Consider the following 10,920-nt stretch of genomic DNA (forward strand, 5'->3'; position numbering starts at 1 on the left):
AAGTCCCACCAGGAGTCTGCACTGTCTCTCTCTGTGCCCAGTTTTGCTTTCCTGAACCATATTCTCCTGTCACCTTCTGCCTGCTCTTGCAGGGCCATCTTGGAAGTCCCCTCACTATCACCCCAGAATTTTCCTTCCCCTCTGTCTTGGATTGGGTCCCATTTCCTGCATCCTATGGGCTTCCTCTTTTAAATAATTGCCCTGAGGGGTGAAGGAAAGTGCATCTCATAGTAGCTGCCTGAGGAAAAATGCAGAATTTTTTTTGAGACTTTTTTTTTATACATAGTGAAAACTTTTACATTTGGAATTAGCCAGCGTGACTCAGTTTAGATGATTCCAGTTTTGTTGGTAATGTCAGAAGCATCATAGTCAGGAGCAAGTTGAAGATATGCCTTCTGCTCTCCATCAGGCTTGGTCAGGGTATTCACCTTAGCCATGACAATGGCATGGAGCTTCTTCTCAGCCTGTTTAATTTGGTGCTTTTTGGCCTTGACATCCACAATGGATACCAGTGTGTTGTTGTCTTCTATTTTCTTCATGGCTGACTTGGTGGTGAGGGGGAATTTGATGATGGCACAGTGATCAAGTTTGTTTCTCCTAGGAGTGCTCTTCTGAGGATATTGTGGCTGCCTCCTGAGCTGTAGTGTTTTGGGCCACAGGAAGAAGGGTGACGTCCAGATCTTGCTTTTTTTTTTGTGGGCGGCTTTCAACACTGCTTTCTCGGCCTTCAAAGTCTTTGCTTTGGCTTCGGCTTTAGGAGAGGCAGGGGCTTCCTTCTTTGCCTTCAGCGCCATCTTCATGAAAAGGCTTTTTTGAGACTTTGAATATCTAAAACTGTCTTTGCTCTACCTTCACCTTTGTTGATTGTCTGGGTATAAAAGTCTAATCAGAAGTAATTACCCCTCACTATTTTGAGGGCATGGCTCTAGGGAAGTCTACTTTCCAGTGTTTCTGATCTTGATTCTTTATATGTGACCTGCTTAGGAGCCTGGTAGGCTACAGTCCACGGGGTCGCAAAGTCAGACACGACTTCAAAGTTGACTTCAAGTCGCAAAGAGCGACTTCACTTCACTTCTTCTCTTTCTCTCTCTCTGTGTGTCTCCCACTGAGGCTTTTCAATACAGAAAGGTCTCATTGCACCCCAATCTTGGTCAATCTCAGTATTCACGTGCTTCAGTTCAAGGACATTTTGCTATTATTTTATTCTTTCCTCCTCTCATTTTCCCTCCCTTCCTTATCTCTTTTCCTTTCTCCTCCCCTCCCCCTCTATCTCTACCTCTTTCTTTCTTCTTCCTGCAACTCCTATAATTTGCTTGATGAATCTTCTGATATGGTGTTCTAATTTCTTATCTTCTCTTCTTTCCATCTTTGTGTAATTTTGTTTGGCTTTCTAGATATCCTCAAAAATTTCTGTTGGGTTTTAATTTTCAGAAAGGAAGAGCAGGGACCCTTTGTAGTGGACTTACTGTGGGAACATCTGCCAGCCTAGCCTCTCCCTGGCTGTGCTCACTCTTGTCTGCATGGAGTGTGTCAGGACAGATGCCTCCATCCCACTTTCTCCAAAGCAAAAACAACTTCAGCAGGGTGGGCAGGAAGCTACAGCCTGGATGTGGATGGTTGGGGAAAGACCTTGGAAACTACCTCTAAACAGACTTTCAAGTAAGCCTGCCTACTTCAGCTCATACTCTTTACATGCTAGTCCCCAGGTACCTGGTGTTGCTAACTCCTAAGGTCAGTCAACAGCCTGGTTGACCAGAGCTGCCAAAGCCAAGGCCTGGCTCTAGCCTGTGGCTGTGAACCATTACTTAAGCTCTCCGTGCCTCAGTTTCTCCATCTATAAAACAAAGACAGTGGCAGTGTATATGTAATTTGGGAATTTGCAGAAATGAAAGACCATTTAAAATACTCAGAAAAGTATTTGGCACATCTTTTTCACTATTGGACTTCCCTGGTGGCTCAGAGGTTAAAGCCTCTGCCCGCATTGCAGGAGACCTGGGTTTGATCCCTGGGTTGGGAAGATCCCCTGGAGAAGGAAATGGCAACCCACTCCAGTATTCTTGCTTGGAGAATCCCATGGATGGAGAAGCCTGGTAGGCTACAGTCCACCGTGTCACAAAGAGTTGGACACGACTGAGCGACTTCACTTTCACTTTCTGAAATCATCTGGGCTTCCCTGGTGGCTCAGATGGTAAAGCGTCTGCCTGCAATACGGGAGACCTGGAGTTCGATCCCTGGGTTGGGAAGATACCCTGGAGAAGGAAATGGCAACTGGAAATTTTCCAGTATTCTTGCCTGGAAAATCCCATGGATAGAGGACCCTGGTAGGCTACAGTTCATGGGGTACCAAAGAGTTGGACACGACTGAGCAACTTCACTTTCACTTTTCACTATTATTATTCTGGAGGTTCTTGGTTTAAATTTCTGGTTTCTTTGATAAGGAAGTTCTCAAGATTTCCAATGTGCAGCCAACATTGGGAACTCTGTTGCAGAGGAATTTCACATTGTGATGTTCTCCAAGAGTTCTACTGAACTCCTTGAAGATGCTGTGTCAGGAATTTGTCAAGATTTTGTCTCATCAGGCTTCTCAAGGTTGATCACCTTGATGTCCTGAGATGTTGGCAGGTGGAGCCATTTCAGTCTATTGGGTACTGTGCCTGGAACATATCCAGGGGGTGTGCTTTCAGTTTGGGATCACTGACCTGATTTGCACAATTACTGCGTGGTCAATGGACATTGTTCATGTGGGAAGTAATTGGGTAGCATAACTGGGAACCATCAACATCTACTAAATCCAGGAATGCCAGGTGATGCCAGCCATCTTCATGGTGACGCATCCACCGGGGAATCCTTGTCTGAGAACCATGACAACATGGAGGCGCTGCTGGTGGCTGCAGTGGGAAACATACAGAAATTTTATTCTCAGTCTTACTAAGTGCAGCAAAGACAGTGAAGTCCTTCTGAGGGTACCAGTGTCAGCATGTTGATGCCCCAACATTGTTGCTTCTGACTCCACACATGAAGAATAAATAATGTGTATAATTAATATATATCGATATTATATTGACAAAGATTGTATAAGTAAGTTAGTATGTATGCATGCGTGCTTAGTCACTCAGTTGTGTCCAACTCTTTGTGAGCCCATGGACTGCAGCTTGCTAGGTACCTCTGCCCGTGGAATTTTCCAGGCAAGAATATTGGAGTGGGTTTTCATTTCTTTCTCCAGGGGATCTTCCTGACCCAGGAACTGAACCTGTGACTTCTGTATTGGCAGGTGGAATCTATCACTGAGTTACCTGGGAAGCTCCTGTGTTAGTATGTATCAGTTCAGTTCAGTTAGTATGTATAATTATGTGCAAATCATAAGACATAATACATCCATATGAAAGAACAATCAGTTCAGTTCAGTTCAGTTCAGTCGCTCAGTCGTGTCCGACTCTTTGCGACCCCATGAATCACAGCATGCCAGGCCTCCCTGTCCATCACCAACTCCCGGAGTTCACTCAAACTCATGTCCATTGAGTCGGTGATGCCATCCAGCCATGTCATTCTCTGTCATCCCCGTCTCCTCCCACCCCCAACCCCTCCCAGCATCAGAGTCTTTCCCAGTGAGTCAGCTCTTCGCATGAGGTGGCCAAAGTATTGGAGTTTCAGCTTTAGCATCAGTCCTTCCAATGAACACCCAGGAATGATCTCCTTTAGAATGGACTGGTTGGATCTCCTTGCAGTCCAAGGGACTCTCAAGAGTCTTCTCCAGCACCACAGTTCAAAAGCATCAATTCTTTGGCGATCAGCTTTCTTCACAGTCCAACTCTCACATCCACACATGACCACGGGAAAAACCATAGCCTTGACTAGACAGACCTTTGTTGGCAAAGTAATGTCTCTGCTTTTTAATATGCTATCTAGGTTGGTCATAACTTTCCTTCCAAGGAGTAAACATCTTTTAATTTCCTGGATGCAATCAGCATCCGCAGTTATTTTGGAGCCCAAAAAAATAAAGTCTGACACTGTTTCCACTGTTTCCCCATCTATTTGCCAAGAACAATAATACATATAATTAACATACATAAACATGTATAAATGTAGGCTATATAAGTATATTAATATATAGGCTGTGTATTATATAAATCATAACACATATTCATATGAAAGAGAAATAGTACTTTAATATTAATATATATCAATATTATACCAATATAGCTTATATAGGTATATTAATATATAAAATTATGTGTAAATGATAATGCATAATATATAATATGTAAACAATTATAGAACAATGTATCTATATTATACATAATTATATATGATAAAATATTTTTTGAAAAAGCTAAAAGTGATAAACATTTGACTATAGTGAGAACCCACACAGAGTCTAGAAGAAACAATCTAAGTTAGAAATAGCCAAAACAATGCTGTGAGTCCAGAAAGATAAGTGTGAGATTCAAAATAGGCCCTCTGATGGAAAGATGTAGGTGAGGGTCTGTAAGAGTTCAAGTCCACAGGTAGACTGGTTCCCCCCACCCCACTTCCCTATCCAAATCTGGATAAATCTTGTTACTTTTGGTTTGTAGCCAACCAATCTCTATGAAGGCAGAGTTAATGCATCCCCTCCACCAGTCAAGAGCCCAGACTCTACCATCTTAAAAACTATTAAATAAGAAAAATCATTTGTTACTATGAAAACCACAAAAACCCAAAACTGGTGAGGTTGCAGAAACACAGGTCTACTGATTGCTGTCAGAAGTGAAAACATAAAGAATTTCAGGAAAGGCATTTAGCAATGGTAATCAAAAGGTATGGAAGTGTGCTTTTCCCTGTGGTTTATACTGAGAGATCATCCAATGATACAAAGCAAGCTGGGTGTGCAAAGTTTCTCATTATGTCAATGTTTATGGCATTGATAAATTAGAAGCAACCAGTGTCCAGTGATGGGGAAAGCCTAAAGGAATTATGTTTTCTCAAATCCAGGAAACATGAAATGTATTATGGAGATTATATGATAAACTAAAACATCCCTGAAAATAGATTCTTTAGAGGAGAATGAGGAACATGGAATTGTTTCTACGTAAAACTAAACATGCATATGATCAAGGAATTGATGAGAATACAGAATTCACTAAATTTTTTTTAAAATAAATTTTCAGTAAAAGCTATAATTTATTTTACAAAGGAATATAAGGAAAATTATGACACTGATGAAAGAAATTGAAGATGACACAACAGATGGAAAGATACACAGTCTTCACAGATTGGCAGAATTTATATCATTAAAATGATGATACTACCCAAGAGACTCAGTGCAATCCCTACCAAAATACCAATGGCATTTTCACAGAACTAGAACAAATAATTCTAAAATTTGTATAGAAATATTAATACAAAAGGCCTCAAATAGCCAAACAATTTTGAGAAAGAAGAAAGCTGAAGGTATGAAGCTACCTGATTTCAAACTATATTGCAAAGCTATAGTGATCAAAATAATATGGTATGGCACAAAAACTGACACACAGATTAATGACACAGAATAGAGGGCCCAGAAATTAACCCATATATAGATGAACAATTAATACATATATATCTGTGTGTGTTTGTGTGTATGTGTGTGTGTGTGTAGGAATATTACTCAGCCATGAAAACAAATAAACTTTTGCCATTTGCAACAATATGGATAGATCTGGAGGGTATTAAGTGAAATAAGACAGAGAGAAAGACAAATACTGTGTGTTATCACTTATATGTGGAATCTAAAAAGTAAAACAAACCAGCAGATATAACAAAAATGAAACAGACTCACAGATATGCAGAACAAATTTGTGGTTACAAGTTGGGAGAGGAAAGGGAGTGGTAGAGTAAGATATGAATAGGGGATTCAGAGAATCAAACTACTATGTATAAAATAAATAAGATACAAAGATATATTGTACAGCACAGGGAACATAAACCAAGATTTTATAATAACTATGCTGCTGCTGCTAAGTCACTTCAGTCGTGTCCAACTCTGTGTGACCCCACAGACGGAAGCCCACCAGGCTCCCTCATCCCTGGGATTCTCCAGGCAAGAACACTGGAGTGGGTTGCCATTTCCTTCTCCAATGCATGAAAGGGAAAAGTGAAAGTGAAGTCGCTCAGTTGTGTTCAACTCTTAGCGACCCCATGGATTGCAGCCTACCAGGCTCCTCCATCCATGGGGTTTTCCAGGCAAGAGTACTGGAGTGGGATGCCATTGCCTTCTCCATTATAATAACTATAAATGGAGTATAATTCTAAAAATGGTGAATCACTCGGTTGTACACCTGAAACTTTTATAATATTGTTAATCACCTCAATTAAAAAAAAACAAAGAACTGTTGGGGCTTTCCTGGTGCTCTAGTGCTTAAGAATCTGCCTGCCAATGCAGGGGACACAGGTTCAGTCCCTGGTGTGGGAAGATTACGCATGCCACAGGGCAACTAAGCCCATATACTACCACTACTGAGGTTGCACTCTAGAGCCTGTGCTTTGCAACAAGGGAAGCCACCACAATGAGAAGTCCCCACACCTCAACGGAGAGTAGAGATGGCTCACTATGACTAGGGAAAGTTCTCGTGTGGCAATGAAGACCCAGAGGAGCTAAAATTAAGTAAATCTTAAAAAGTAGAAAAAATGAAAAGGCTGTCCTTGATGCTGAACTGTTGGGCACACCCAGTTTTCAGCACCCAGGTTTCTCGCCCTCAGGTGACTTGTTACAGTGGATTCCTATACCACAGACATTCCTACCTCCAGGCACCTTAGGGTCCCTACAGAGAAGACATCTGCCCACCTCATTCTGGGAACCTTTCTCCGTGGTCAGATCTAGGTTTGACTCACATTTCTTCCTGTCTAAACATCCTGTATTCTCATTCTGTCTTCCTTAGAGCCCATCCCTTCCCACCTTGTCGTGGGAAATGAGTTTTCTTTCATTCCCCAGCCTGCCCCTAGGATGACTCGAACCACTGGTTTTGGTGAAACTGAGTCACCCCTGGCCCCTGCTTTGCCCTCCTGTGAGGCAGCTCCTATGTTTCAGGGGCACAATTAGGGACCTTCTGCTCCCTCCCACTTCCCTCGGATGTGCATCCCAAAGGATCCAAGCAGCCGCCTCCCCAGTGCTTCTCCTCAGTACCACTCTGCTGCTCTAGCTACTGCTTCCACAGCCACTTCCATCTCTGTGCTTCTTCTCCCCACTGCCCATCTCCCACTCCTGCTAGTCTGCCTTTTCCTCTCCTCCCTGCCTCTACCTGCATCCTCGAATGAACCTTCCCCTAATGATATGCTATCTTCCAGCTCATATGTCAGCAGATGAACCTTCAGAAAATCACACCTCTGCCCTCATATAGTCATGGTAGATTCATAACGCAGAATAGGGACACTGCTTTTCCTCATTTGTCAGCAGCATCCTCTTTTTTTCCTCAGCAGGCACTGTAAGCGCTCATCCTCACCTCAGTTTTCTTACTTAAATGGACTACTTTACCTTGTTAAGTACAATCTTGCTTTTTGTATTACAGAGATCAGGTATAACTCCACATTAGGCATCAAAGTCTTCTGGCTTCTTACCATGAGCACAGAGAGATTTATCTGCAGACTAGTCACGGTGACAGCTGTGGTTCACCTCCCTTTACTCTGCCTTGCCTGCTCTGTTCCTGGGAGGCTGGCCCCTCATTCCCCACCACCAAGTTCCCCGGACCTCTGGCTTCTTGTGAGTTTGGCTAATGGAAGGCACTAACAGGAAGTCAGAGATGGGAAGAGAGAAGCTGGGGTATTTATTCTCTGTTTCCTCCCCTTCATTGGTTCTCCTTCTCCATCGGCAACTTTATTCCTTCAAAACTACAGCTCCTCCCAGTGGCCCTACCTCTAAAATTCCCTCTGAAATTCCACTGGTTCTAGAAATTCAGTTGTCTTCCCATTCCTTCAGTCCTAAAGGTGGGAATGACTTTTGGCTCTTAGGAATCCCTGGTGTGTCACATCGACTGATTTAGGTGTACAACCTAAATTTGCAAGTTAAGATTCATCTGGGAATCTCTTTGAGGACTATACTGGGCTTAGCAGGAGGCGCTAGTGGTAAAGAACCCGCCTGCCAATGCAGGAGACATAAGACACACGAGTTTGATCTCTGGGTTGGGAAGATCCCCTGGAGAAGGGTATGGCAGCCCACTCCAGTATTCTTGCCTGGAGAAAATCCCCATGGACAGAGGAACCTAGCGGGCTACAGTCCATAGGGCACAGAGTTGGACACGACTGAGCAACTTAGTGTGCATGCACTGAGGACTATCCTCAGGAGAGAGCCTCTCAGGTTGCTCTGAATAAACTGTTCTGAAGAAGTAAGGGAGGAGCCAGGATGTAACCAAGTTTCTTCTGCTGGGGGGAAAAATCATGTAGTCGAACATCATAAGATTACTGCTAATCACAAAACTCCAGACATCTCAACTTAATGATTTCAGTGCTTTTCTATGTATAAGAAGATGCAAGAATCTGAGTCCATTGAAATTAGTCCTTGATATATGTGTCTTACAGGCTTCCCTGGTAGCTCAGCTAGTAAAGAATCTGCCTGCAGTGCAGGAGATCCTGGTTTGATTCCTGGGTCAGTAAGTTCCCCTGGAGAAGGGATAGGCTACCCACTCCAGGATTATTGAGCTTCCTGGGTGGCTCAGGTGGTAAAGAATCCACCTGCAATACAAGAGACCTTGTTCGATCCCTGGGTGGAGAAGATCCCCTAGAGGAGGGTGTGGCAATCCACTCCAGTTCTTGCCTGGAGAATCCGCATGGACAGAGGCCCTGGTGGGCTACAGTCCATGGGGGTCACAAAGAGTGGGACATGACTGAGCGACTAAGCATATATATGTTTTACCTATTTAGGGCCAATATCCAAAGCACAGAATATTTTCTGTTTTTCTTCATCCTGAATTCCCTTCAGGGTGCACTGTTGGGCAGTTATAGTGGCTAATGGCTTGATGCTAATAGAATTGGTACATTCCTTGTTTACAGTTGCCATCCTTTGGAATTTCTTAATCTCTTCTCTGAAAACGGGCCTCCTCCTTGGAACCACTTATTTCCTGCTGCTACTGCTGCTGCTGCTGCTGCTAAGTCACTTCAGTCATGTCCGACTCTGTGTGACCCCATAGATGGAAGCCCACCAGGCTCCCCCTTCCCTGGGATTCTCCAGGCAAGAACACTGGAGTGGGTTGCCATTTCCTTCTCCAATGTGTGAAAGTGAAAAGTGAAAGTGAAGTCGCTCAGTCGTGTCCAACCCTTAGCAACCCCACGGACTGCAGCCTACCAGGCTCCTTCATCCATGGGATTTTCTAGGCAAGAGTACTGGAGTGGCTTGCCATTGCCTTCTCCGAACTATTTCCTACTCAACCCCAAATGATCTGCTCCCCAGTTCCTTCATCTCTCCCACTGACTTTTCTAAGGTGATAGCTCCACCTTTCCTCTTGACCCCCACCTCTTTCCTGGATCTCCATTTCTTCCATTCTGTTTTAATCTAAAGCCCTCACCTGTATTCTTTTTTTGTTTTTGCACAAGGTGGGATGTAGGATCTTAGTTCCTTGACCAATGCCAACCCCATGCATTGGAAGGCAGAGTCTTAACCACTGGACCGTCAGGGAAGTCCTGCCCTCACCTTTCTTCTAAACATACTCCCAACTCTTCTATCATCTGTTCTATACCCCCTGCTGTACCTCCAGCCATAGACCTATATCCTCCCTTTCATGGCAATTAGTCTTCTGGAAAGTATGACTGCTTTCATCCATTTCGTCATCTCTTATTCAGTTGGCACCACCCCGTGACCTAAGTGGCAGCCCCTCTGTTACACTGCAAAGGTGTTGTCTTGGGGAACCACCACCTACCTCCATTGTTGATTCACAGTAGGTCCTTAGTCAAGCTCGCTGAGGCTGTGGTCATGAACATGGATTTGGAGTCAGCCAGAATGACCAGTTCCTAACCCTGTGTGTCCCGGGCACATCTCATAACCTCTCTGATCCTCTGTTTCTTTCTGTGCAGGATGAAGCCTCTGCTGTTTGGCTGGAGGCCATTACTCTTGGGGCAGCTGAGGGAGTGAGGATTGAAGGAGAAAGGAAAGCCCACCAGGCCCCAGGGGGCCCTCAGTGGGGAGCCACCAGGCTGGGGTATGTGTGACTTCACAAAGCCCCACTTCTCCCTCTGCCCATTCCTCTAGCCTCCTCCTGCCTCCTATGGAGTTTGGTCCTTAACAAGCATCTTGCACCCCAAACTCCATCTCAGCTTTGCCTCCAGACAAGCCAACCAGACCCACTTTTTCTCACCCATCTTTGTCATCCAGGTCATTTTATTGTCTCTTGTTCAGCCCATTGCTTTGGTCTTCCTTCATGACTCCATCATTTTTCGTTTGTTCTGTAAACAACTCCGCAAGGTCACCCCACCTCACTGTCAAGGTGCCCACATAAAATGTAGACCTGACTGTGTCACCTCTCTCAAGCCACTGCAAACCTGCTCAAGCATCTCAAGGAAGTTATTGGTCATTCCTAGATCCTCCGGGTCAGGCTGTCTTAGTGGCCTGGCTTCCCAATACTATGCATCAACCCAACCAATCTACACAGGATTCTGGAAATCATGAGCTTGCTCAAAACTTGATCTGTTCCCTACCAAGCATCTCCTGTCGAGGTACCTTTTTTCTTCAGCCTATCTGGAAGATCCCAGTAGTGCCTCAAATCTTTTCTTGGGGAGTCATCTCCCTGCTGAAGTCAACCCTGACATCCTTAGGTCACGCTCAGTATGGTACCCTATGGACAGGTTTTGTATATCACACATATTACAACATTCACATAGCATACTGAATAGTAATATTAATTTTCAATTTTCTGCCTCTCTAGTTGGAATGAAATCTTCTATGGGCAAAGCCACGGTCCCCAGGGTCCAGCTTATGGC

The 10,920-nt window shown here is 44.1% G+C and overlaps 1 pseudogene; it reads right to left on the minus strand.

Moving 5' to 3' along the window:
• Positions 1–326: 326 nt before the first annotated feature.
• On the minus strand, positions 327–821 carry LOC129557021 (large ribosomal subunit protein uL23 pseudogene; annotated as a pseudogene).
• Between the last annotated feature and the right edge of the window lie 10,099 nt (positions 822–10,920).

Source organism: Moschus berezovskii, chromosome 7, assembly GCF_049115385.1.
Source record: "Moschus berezovskii isolate FMDL1 chromosome 7, NW_MosBer_1.0, whole genome shotgun sequence".
NCBI classification, from domain to species: Eukaryota; Metazoa; Chordata; class Mammalia; order Artiodactyla; family Moschidae; genus Moschus; species Moschus berezovskii.